Here is an 11841-nt window from a genome sequence, read left to right on the forward strand (position 1 = left end):
TGTTACATTTCTTATGGAACTTGGCAGTGAACTGTACATCTGTACATTTAAGTTTTTGATGTTGGTGTTCTGTTCTTTTTGCAACATAGCAGGAGGCATTTATTGATTGTAACACATTGATTGATTGTTTGCATTTCCACAAAAACCATTTGGAAAATATTCTGTAGGTTCATGTCTGGGGGGAAATGCATGTAGCCATTTGCAGTGTTGAGGTAACAAAAGTGTGTATGTAGAGTGTATTTCTTTGCACTTTATGTCTAAACATGGTACTTTTTTATTCAATACTACTGTCTCTGTAAAAGACTATTTGAATTGCACTGTCTGACATGCCTGAAGTTATCTCAACAGTTGAGTTGCTCACCTCTAGAGGCTATTTCAGGAAGCACTGACGACTGACTGCCTGCCTGACCTATGCATCTTGATGGCCGTGGCTGTGCCGTGGGGAAAAAAAAATACAGCACTCACAAATTCACTCTCCAGTCTTTACTTTTTTATTGAAGCAGCATTATGTTGTATGAACATTTCGCCACCAGCCTTCATCAGTGTTCAGTAGTCCAACACAGAGGCATTCAATGGTAACCACAACCTAAATTTGTTTCATCAACCCAAGAAAAATGTGTTAAAATTGAAATCAGGATCTTTGAACTGAACAGAGAAACTCAGGTCCAGATTCACCAAGATTACATTGCAAGGGCAATTTGGGCATTTCTAGTGCCTCAGCTCGAGCTAGGAGTGCAAGAGTTTTCATGTTATTCACTAAGAAATGTATGCAAATCAAGTTGTGGTGCAAACAAGTACTATAAAAGAGCACTGTGCAAGCATAGTAGCTCCCTTAATCACCAATTGCAAGCGCAAATAGTTTCAGCTGTAAGACTAATCCACCAAAGCTGGCACCCTTGCATCCTAAAGCCCCTTTATAATTGGAGAATTCTCTGATCTTTTTTTTTTTCCAAGGATATATTTATTGACATTTTAATTTAAACTGACAAAACTAAACAACATAATACAATAAACAAGTAAGGAAAGTATGGAAAAAGAAAAATGAATTCATAATTCTGATCTAATTTGAGATTGTAGGATGGAAAACCCTCTCCCTTACTGTCTGATTTGCTGGTGACAAAGCTGCGTCTTGCAGCAATGATGGCAGCTATTCTGAATGGACAAACACTTTGTTAAAGTCTTTACATCTCCTTTCATAAGTTCTTATATGCAGTAATAATTTGGGGAAGTTGGTGTTGTGCAGAGTTAGTGAATTAGACCTCATGATCCCATTGATCCCCCATTGATCATGTAAACATGTTAAGTGTAGAGACATACTGTACATTACATTTCCATTCTCAGGTAATCTCATGTCATTTGGGACTTCATTCAGTCAAAAAAGCATTATAATGACAAATTGCAGGCTGTGAGCAGTGACAGCATGAATGTGATCAGGTTAAATCTGTTTCTGTTCTGATCTGTTCCTGCTGCTCCTGCATGAGGAAGGCAGCAGTTTGGTGTTCGACCTTGTTGGAACTTTCACCCACTAAGCTTTTCACAGTCAGCTTCTGAGGAACACAGCCAAAGCTGCAGTCCACACACATACACACACACACACAGAAAATAACATGTTAGCATTACATCAATGCTACATTTATGCATTCTTATAAACAGTGTGTCCGATCACTTTTTCACATTTACTCTGCATCAAATTACAATGCCATGAAATGTCAAATTGATGCCATGTTCATTCTTAGACGTATTCATACTCCTCTACCTATTATATACACCGACATCCATAACTAGGCTCAACACACACATGCTCACGCATAGACAAATGCACACACACATACCAGTCCGCAGAGGCTTCCACTGGGTGATGTGGGTCCAGTGTGGGCTGCAAACAAGAGAACAGGTGACAGCTGTGTTAAAACCACACAGGGGGAGGGGGGGGGGCACTGAATTCTTGTGATTTTTCTGCAAATTTAGATATAATGGATATTGGCACACAATTTCAGATATTGGCACCTTAAAGGAAAATTGCCCCTGCGCACAAATACTACCAGACAACTGTTGGCTCTTGGCGGCCTTTGTTACATTTCTCTGGCTCATACAAGTAGGCTGTGAGTCTGTCAACAAGTTATAAAATGTGAAGACATCCATAATGTCCTCTGTGTAGATATACTGGGAAGTAATTTTGGTTATCCTGAATGCCATTCTCAATTATGCTAGATGACTGATATCTAGTACATAACCCCTAGGCTCCCCGGAAGCGGAGATAAGAAAAGGAAACTTTTCTCTTGGCCAAACTCGGCCTGTAGATCTTCCACCATCCACTGATGTGAAAAGACATCACTGGATGGCAGAAGTAAACTAGGCTGCTACAGCAATACAGAGAGAGAGATCCAGAGAACAATGACAAGTATTATGGAAGTTATTGACATGCCACCCCTATGGCTGTTACATGGAAATGAGGTTGAAAATCTGTGAAATGTTCCTTTAAATCTAAATCATATTGGTATTGGCCTTCAAAACACGCACACACAAATACACAGACACAAACACACACACACACACACATGCAAGGACATTAATTGTACATGCAAGAACAAAGTCAGCCATGTACTGAAGCACAGATCACACACACGAATGCAAGCTCACAAACACAGAAGTAGACACATACACACGCACACAGTATTGATCTGTTTCCTACCAGGTTAATCTCCTCAGTGGCTTTGTCAGTGGGATGCTTGTTCAGAGCGCCCTTCACCTCTGGTCAGGGGGTGGGGGGACTATGTGTGTGTGTGTGTGTGTGTGGGGGGGGGGGGGGGGGGACCAGATAAAGAGAGAGATCAGTGGTAATACAGAGATAGAGCAAGATAGAACAACTGGAGCCTGGTTCTCACTCTCATGAAACATGCTTTTCACCATGGTGCTGGCTCAGTCCAATAGTAATAATCAAATTGTTCAATTTCACATTATTTTACCACCCGTAAATATTTTAACAAATAAACATATGGTAAATTATCTTAAATGAGGTTTTTGTGTGTTTGGGGTACTTTCAACCATGGAGAGATATATTTAAATGCCTTTTTAATTTCGCACATTTTATTAAGGTTTTTGTAAGTTTTATTAAATATATCATTTACATGTAAATGTAATTAATCACTTCATAACATTTTTACTGTAAATGTTGGCCTACATGTATAAACTAGGAGGCATATCCCCGAAATTCCCCAATCCTCGAAGGCCCCATTAAGTCAAATGTAATAAAAAGCCATTCAATAATCACAAAATGAGACTTCAGGGTTAATCTTTCCAATGACAATGTGCAATTTATGACTCTGGTTGTGAAGCAATTGGCCTAATTTTCCGGTTAGAGAAAATGCAGCTGGATTCTGTTGATTTGCACTTCAACTGGTTTATTCACAACTGGATGTACATTGGAGTCTTCAGCAATTGAGGGTTATTGTTATTGTACTTTACGTCTGTGTGTGTGTGTGTCTGTGTGTGTGGTTCCTGGAAAATATAGAAATGAACAGAATTAGGAAAGTACAAATGTGCATTAAATTTCTCCAAATATGATTCCAACAATACCCAGTGAACCCACTAGGTGGCAGAGCAGGATCAATAATAACAGAAAGTAACGCACGGAGCTAGACAGAGACTGGTCACGTGACCCGTGCCTTGCGTTGGCAGTCAACGGTGCACAGTTATATACATAATATCCATCCCAAACAGCGATCAAATATAATGTGATAAACTGCATGAAAACAATATCCTGTTGGAGTTATCATTATCATTAAGCAGTCGCCAATATAACAGTGGATGACAATAGATACAACTTGGAAAGATGGGATGTACCCACAGGACCTTGTTGTGACTTATATAACAGAACCAGACTACACATTAGATCTAACAGTAGCAATCGCCGATATACAAACATTAACCAGTGCACTACTATGCGAGCAAGTGATAACAAACGTTAATAACACTTACATTGTCAAAAACGCACACTGATACACTATTAAATGACACTGAGCAACAGGTGAGAAGACGGACTCGCTATGCTCAATAGGAAACTCTAGGCGCATGCGGACAACTCAATTAAGATTTAAAGGTACAAGCACACAGCAGGGAATTTTACACAGCCGCCCCCACATTCATACTAGGAATGTGTAAGAATCAAAAGTATCTGCTGTGCTAGTGGGGGCTGGTATCGTCATTCTCTGGCATCTTCAGCAGCCGGATGAGTTTGGTCACTGGGCGAGTACAAACTGCCCCTTTGATGTCTATGTCCACTGATCGGATCCTGCCGTCAGTGCTCTGGTGAACAAAGGATATGGTGCCGATGGGCCAGAGACCCCTAGGCAGCTGCTGGTCAATAACCATGACAACTTGACCCACAGCAACCTCTGGAGTACCTGACCGCCACTTGGATCGGGGCTGAAGGCCGGGCAGGTACTGGCGGGTGAACTGCATCCAGAATTGATCAGCTAACACCTGACTGTGCTTCCAGCGTTGGCGACCAAGGAGATCACTGGGGCCGTACACGGCCTGGGGTAGAGAAGCATCCAGCCGCCCCATCGACAGCAGGTTTGGAGTTATGGGGTCTGGATCGGCAAGGTCAGATGAGGCATAGCCGAGTGGTTTAAAGTTCAGTATACCCTCTACTTCTGTCAGCACTGTCATCAACACTTTTTTGGAGACAACCTGATCTTTGAGCACCACCTGGAGTGAAGCCATTTGAAGGAGATGCTCTGCTCGGCCAGCTTCTCCCTTAGCGATGGTTCCAGAGCATCCATTGCCTCCCTTAGCGCTCGTTCCCCTCCGCAGAAGTTGGTGCCTCTGTCACACAGGATTTCGTACGGTTTACCCTTTCTAGCAATGAAGCGACAGAGGGCAAGCAGAAAGGAGTCTGTGTCCATGCTAGGCAGCAGGTCAAGATGAACACATATCTGATGGTGAGGCTCTTAAAGATTATGCGCCATCGTTTCTCTTGCCTGCGACCAATCTTGGTGGTGTATGGGCCGAAGCAGTCGACACCGATGGACCAGAAGGGGGGGCTTGTTTAGCCTGAGCCGTGCGTTGGGCAGGTCAGCCATTTTGGGTGCTACTGGCTTACTGCGGCACTGAACACAGTTACTCTGGTGTTTCTTCACTGCTTGACGGCCGCGCAATATCTAGTAGGTAAGCCGGATCTCCGAGAATACGCGTTCTGGCCCCGGATGATGTAGATGCTCATCGTAGTCCTTGACCAGGTGCTGTGTGATTGGATGATCGGGAGCGAGCACGATGGGATGAAGGCTGTCGTCAGGCAGGCTTGCAGCTTTATGCAATCGACCACCGACACGGATGAGAGGTACAGTCGGGTCTAGTTCAGGGGAAAGTGGAGAGTCGACTGTTTGGGCTAACTGGCTGACCCAGTTGTAGTGCCTTCACCTCTGCTGGGAAGCTCTCATTCCGGGCCCTCTGGAGGAGAGAGAGCACGGTGTCAATGCGGGCAGAGGCAGACATAGGGAGGGTGGCCACCCCAAGCAGGGCCTGGTAAGTAGCTCGCACTAGGTCAGTCCACGTCTGGTGCTGGGCTACGTCTGGCTGGTCGGTTGTACTTAGGTGCGCACAAAAGGTTGGTTTCCGGAGCCCTTCTGGCACTGATGCTTGTACCGTGGGGCTAGCAGGCCAGTGGGCCTCCAGCAATTTGGCTTCGCTAGTTCAAGCAATAGTTTCCCCCTGGGGTTCTATTCAGAGTTGACGTATCTCCAGCTTTCTGCTTCAGTGAGTTCTTGTATTTCGGCTACACTAGTCCCCACAAACACATTGTACTGCTGGCTCTCGGACTGGATCCAGCTCAGCACGGTGGTAGAGTCCGACCACATGACTGTTAATCTGATGGCCAGAGTGAGCTCAATGTGCAGCACCTTGGACAGCTGTGCTCCAGTGAGTGTAGCACACAACTCCAGCCGGGGGATAGACAGCTGCCGCTTAGGAGCGACACGGGATTTCGCCATTACAAATGACAGGTGTATATGGCCCTCAGTGTCTTCTACGCACAGATAGGCTACTGAGCCGTAGGCTTTTTCAGAGGCGTCACAGAAAATGTGTAGCTCCACTGTGGAGGCCTCACTATCAGCACGGGCTGGTACGTAGCAGCGGGGCATGGTGATATTCTATATCCTATATATATCCTATATATATATATATATATAGGAGTGTATATAGGAGTGTCCTTGTCTTGTCAAGGAGGTGCTTTGCCTGTTCTGCAGAGGAGAGCGCCTCTAGCAGTCTTCATTGCCAGAGCTGTGGTTTCTGGCGTGGCGCTGGACCACGTAGATGGCGCAGCAGGGGCTGCGGACGGTGCCAAATGGCAGGACATGCCACTCGTATATGTCGCGACTCCTGTCTCTTTCCATGTCAAGGAGAGGTTGGTCTTCTGAGAGAAGCCTAATCTGGTGAAACATACCACATAAACATCGCACAAAAAGTTCGGAACTTTGTGTTTGGTAGATTATTTCTCTGTTGTAACAATGCTTCTTGGCAATACATTTTATACCGTTGGAAAGCCTGTTTATTTCCCTTTTAAATGGTGCCTCATTTGTAAGGAACATGCATTTGTGGGATGAGCAGCACAGCTGAGTATGTGGGTTGCGCTCATGTAAAATTTGCCAAATCTTCTCTGCCAATGCCAAACAGCTTATTCTGCTGTTGCTATTGACTCTTGTTTGGTGTTGTTTGGTGGATTGGATGATTGAAGTCTATCAGTAACAAGGAAGAAACAAGACATATTGGCAATTTTACAATTTATTCATTTAACAAACAGTCAGGAGCCTCAGTAGCGTGTGGAAGAACCATACACAGCCACAACAGCCTGGCACCTCCTCCTCATGCTGGTCACCAGCCTGGTCACACACTGCTGTGGGATGGCATTCCACTCCTCAACCAGGATTTGTCGCAAGTCAGCCAACGTGGTTGTGTCGGTCACTCTAGCACGAACAGCATGCCCAAGCTGATCCCATAAGTGTTCAATTGGGTTGAGGTCAGGACTGTTGGCAGGCCATTCCATTCTCTCTACTCCCAAATTCTGGAGGTAGTCTCTGATAAACCCCGCTCTGTGGGGGCGAGCGTTGTCATCTTGGAGGATGGAGTTCGGTCCCAGACTGTGGAGATATGGGATCGCCACTGGTTGCGGAATCTCATCTCGATATCTCTCTGCATTGAGATCGCCTCCAATGATGACAAGCCTCGTTTTTCCAGTGATGGAGATGCCGCCCCACACCATCACACTGCCTCCACCAAAAGGTGTTACTCTATCGGTGCAGCAATCAGCATAGCGTTCTCCCCGTCTTCTCCACACTTTGACTCTACGATCCAACTTCCGTAGGCAGAATCTGGACTCAACGCTGAACATAACGTTCCTCCACATGTTCAGGTTCCAGTGCAGGTGCCAATCAGGTACCTAATTTTCAGCACCTGGGGGTACCGGAAGCTCAAAACAAGAGTCAATAGCAACAGCAGAATAAGCTGTTTGGCATTGGCAGAGAAGATTTGGCAAATTTTTCATGAGCGCAACCCACATACTCAGCTGTGCTGCTCATCCCACAAATGCATGTTCCTTACAAATGAGGCACCATTTAAAAGGGAAATAGACAGGCTTTCCAACGGTATAAAATGTATTGCCAAGAAACATTGTTACAACAGAGAAATAATCTACCAAACGCAAAGTTCCGAACCTTTTGTTCGATGTTTATGTCTCCACTGAGCGCATACGCACAATTCAATTAAGATTTAAAGGTGTAAGCGCACAGCAGGGAATTTTACACAATATTGGTTGTATGTCCCAACTATTTTTACTCTTTACTAATCTAAAGTGAATTATATTATTATTACTCCTAAACACTCCAGAATGAATGGATATAATCCTCTAGGGATTTTCTCCCCAATAATAAAGGGTATGTACCTTAACTACTAGTGGCGCTGGCTGGGTTCATGCCAGTACAGCAGCCAGAGCTGAAATCTGTAGGTAAAACACATACAATTCAGTCTAGCAAGGAAACTGATGATTGACGTTATGATTTTGTGCAGTGTTTATGCTGCGCTAGCATCAGGTTCAGTTTACCCTAATTGGGCAACTCAACCGAGCAGTCACACAATTTTTCCGGGGTAAAATAGAGATACATTTTATTGTCACGTTTCTGCCATTCAACAAAAATATAATCGTTAGGGGGTCTAGAAATGAAATCCGATCAGATTTATTCTTACCTCAACTTTCAGTGTCATTTGAAGTCAATGTCTGAAGAGCAGCGTCACGCAAATACACCGGTTTTTTCTCAGCTTTCAGACAAGGATATCTTTTTACAACATTGCCACCCAGTGGATATAATCAGCATTACACACTTTATTCAATGAGGGGAATAAGGACAAACAGCCAAAGATGGGTTTTGCCGAGTTCTTATTACAGCAATTTGATCGCAAAAAAAGGTCAACCGTGCAGTTACAATGCACGTTAAAGGGCTACCCTTTACTTAATAAGATATGAGCTAGTAGTACTCATTATTTCTGCCAAAGCCATCGTAGCTGAGCCTTATTGAATAACACTATGCACTGAATAGCTATAGCTACCGCTATCTAGATGGGAAGCTAGCTATAAACATTAAATTTGACTCTGGCTAATATAACATGTATATGAGGCTGTAATTGAAGGGATGGATGTATTTGTCCATGTTTTATTTAGCACAGAAAACTTGATTTCAATCTCTTGTTTTCTATCTAGGTTTGTAATTGATGGGATGCATATTTAGCTGGATAGCCATGTTGTATTTGCTATAGTAATCTTGATGTCTGTCTCTTATCTAATTGCATAGTTGTGTGTTATTCAATGTGTTAAACATAGCAGTATATCTATTAGTATATGCCATTTTATGACATCAATTTATAAGAAATCTCAACGTGCCTGTATGTTGGGAGAACAGTTTATCAATATGACAATTATTCAGTTTTTATGGCTAGATGTACCTAAGGCACTGATTAATCAAGACACGGTTTGTCATTCTTGTGTATAGTAATGTTTATTATGTTCATCTCTTTCAGGCGTAATGGACTGTCGCACATTTTATGGACGCAGCAGGCCTACAACTAGCAATGTTGCACTTTTACCCGCTGATCCATGTGATTCCGAGGCTGAAGATCTCAGTGATCCAGAGGATGGAAATGATGCAGATTATGTCCCTCCATGCAGCGAAGATTTACTGCCACCGCCAAAGAAACGGAGGAACAAGAACAGGCTTGTTGAGGTCTCTTCAGACCTCTATCAAAATCCCTCCCCTCCTGCAAAGTCCAAACAGAGAAAGTGGGTCAAGAAGGACATTCCAACTTTCACTGTGCCCGAGCCTGTCTTTACGGTTCCAGAGTCAGTCCAAACGCCCTTTGCATATTTCACGAGGCTCTTCACTGACCAGATGATTGAACACATAACTGAGCATATTAACCAGTACTCAGTTCAACAGACCGGGGCATCTGTCAACACCACAACTGCTGAAATTGAGGATTTTTTGTCAGTTTTGCTGTACATGGGTGTTTTTGAACTTCCCTCTCTGGAAGATTACTGGGCCTGTGAGTCACGCTTCCCACCAGTGGCTGATACCATGTCAGTGAAGCGTTTAAAGTGCTACGAAGATTTGTCCACTTCAAAGACAACTTCCAGATGGAGGGCAGCACTGACCACTTCCACAAGATCCGCCCTCTTTTTAATATGTTCAGAGAACAATGCCTCCTCATTCCCCCCAGCAACAGGCAGAGTGTTGACGAAGTGATGGTGGCGTACAAGGGCACCAGAGCTGGCAAACTCCGGCAGTACATTCAAAACAAGCCGGATAAGTGGGGGTTCAAGATCTTCTGTCGGGGCAGCTCCTCTGGCATCATCCACGACTTCATACTGTACCAAGGGGCCACAACATTCTTCAACATTCAAGAGGAAGAGCATGCACATCTGGGCTTGGAAGACCTCCTCCTAGGCGCCAATACTCAATAATAATAATAATCTCAATACTCTGCAACACTGTCACAAACAAAGAAGCAACTGTGGTGTTCTACGACAACTTCTTCACTAGCTTCAACTTGGTGAAGACGCTGCACACCAACCTGGGAATGAGAAGTGTGGGTACCGTCAGGGCAAAGCGCACAGGTAATGCACTTTCAATGATGTGTTAATCATTATACAATCACAACCACACACGTACACACACACACCATGCATGTATGCACATACATTTTCTCTTCTGATGCTGATATACTATACACATTCTTGTGCTTTTTTTTTAATAGGAATTGTATTAGTGTTATTAGGAGACATACTCACACAAACAAATGATCTCATATTTCCATGTCTTTCAGGTGGTGCAACACTGATGAGCGACAAGGAGATGGTGAAGCGAGGCCAAGGTGTTGTCGATTTCTGTTCATCAGAGGGACTCGTTGCAGTGAAGTGATTCGACAACAAGTGTGTCACCTTGCTGAGCAGCGCTTGTGGGGTGGAGCCGCTGTCTTCAGTGAAAAGATTCACAAAGGAGGCACAACAGAAGTTTGACGTCCCCTGCCCATCCATCCCGTCCTGGCATACAATCAAGCCATGGGGGGCATCGATCTCTCAGATATGCTTGTGCACCTCTATAAAACGCTAATGAAGGCACGGCGCTGGTACCTGCCTTTGTTTGGGTACATCATCGATGTGAGCATTGTGAATGCATGGCTCATCTACAAGAGAGACTGCGACCTTCTCAAAGAGAAACCGATGCCCCTCAAGAAGATCCGTCTGTCGGTGGCAGCTACGTTGAAGCCAACAAGGTACCAGCCAGGGTTGGCTGGCCCCCAAGTGCAAAGCACAAGCCACAAGTCTGTCACCCTAACCCCCGACTTCTCCACCCCACCCAGGAAGTCCGCTACTATGGCGTTGGACATTGGCCTCGATTTGGCATTCAGCGAGGGAGGTGTAACTTGTGAAAAAGTAACATATATGTTGATATATTTAGATATTAGAGCTAATAGCATAGATAGATGGACCAGTATCAGAAGGGCTAGGGACCACAGGAGCCAAAGATTGAACAGCAGTAATGAAAGAGACAACACAAAATTGTATAGAAAAAAAATAGATTGTATTGGAAATTAAAGCAGGTAAGTACTCCAATAGTATTACTGTAATTGGCCAAAATAACAAACTTAAATTAATAAATGTGGGTACACACCAAATTAAAAGAGTCACCAGGTCAGTATCAGTTTTTTAGTTCAGCTGAGAGATAGGTCGTTGGGGCCCAATGATATGTGAGTGTGGGGCTTGGGAATTTGTCCGTCCAAGTTGTTGAGTGTGATGAGGTAGGTCCATTCCACAAGTGTGTGTGTTTATGTTTTTCAATCCTACCGCACCAGGCAAGGCAGGGAAACTGTCTCTGGTGTGCAGTAGTCTCCTCTGGTGTCCTTGAAGTCAATTCCCAAGCTTTCCCTAAGTAAGAAAAACCTGACCTATAGACAAGGTGACATAGTAACTATCAATTACTATTAAACATTTTTCTTAAGCTATAAACAAAGAATAAAGTGTAAAACCTAAAATCCAAAAGCAAATCTTAATTGCTTTCATAGATACACCAATTGGTAAGTTTAAATACAGAATCAGGAAGCCATAACTACATTAGTAACTTCTTCAAAATTACAATTAAATGTAACCACCACAGTTAACCTTATAGTATGAATGTTAATAAATGAACTTGATAATAAGCTTATCGAGAAAGGTAAGTAACCATAGTTACATAAAGTACAAGTTAATACAATAACATATAAAATCCTCAGAGGCAGTAAGCTACAACAAGTCAAATT

Source organism: Centroberyx affinis, unplaced genomic scaffold (assembly GCF_046629955.1).
Source record: "Centroberyx affinis isolate AG114_WGS23_722 - 3 ecotype Tasmania unplaced genomic scaffold, CSIRO-AGI_Caff_v1 ptg004237l_1, whole genome shotgun sequence".
Classification (NCBI taxonomy): Eukaryota; Metazoa; Chordata; class Actinopteri; order Beryciformes; family Berycidae; genus Centroberyx; species Centroberyx affinis.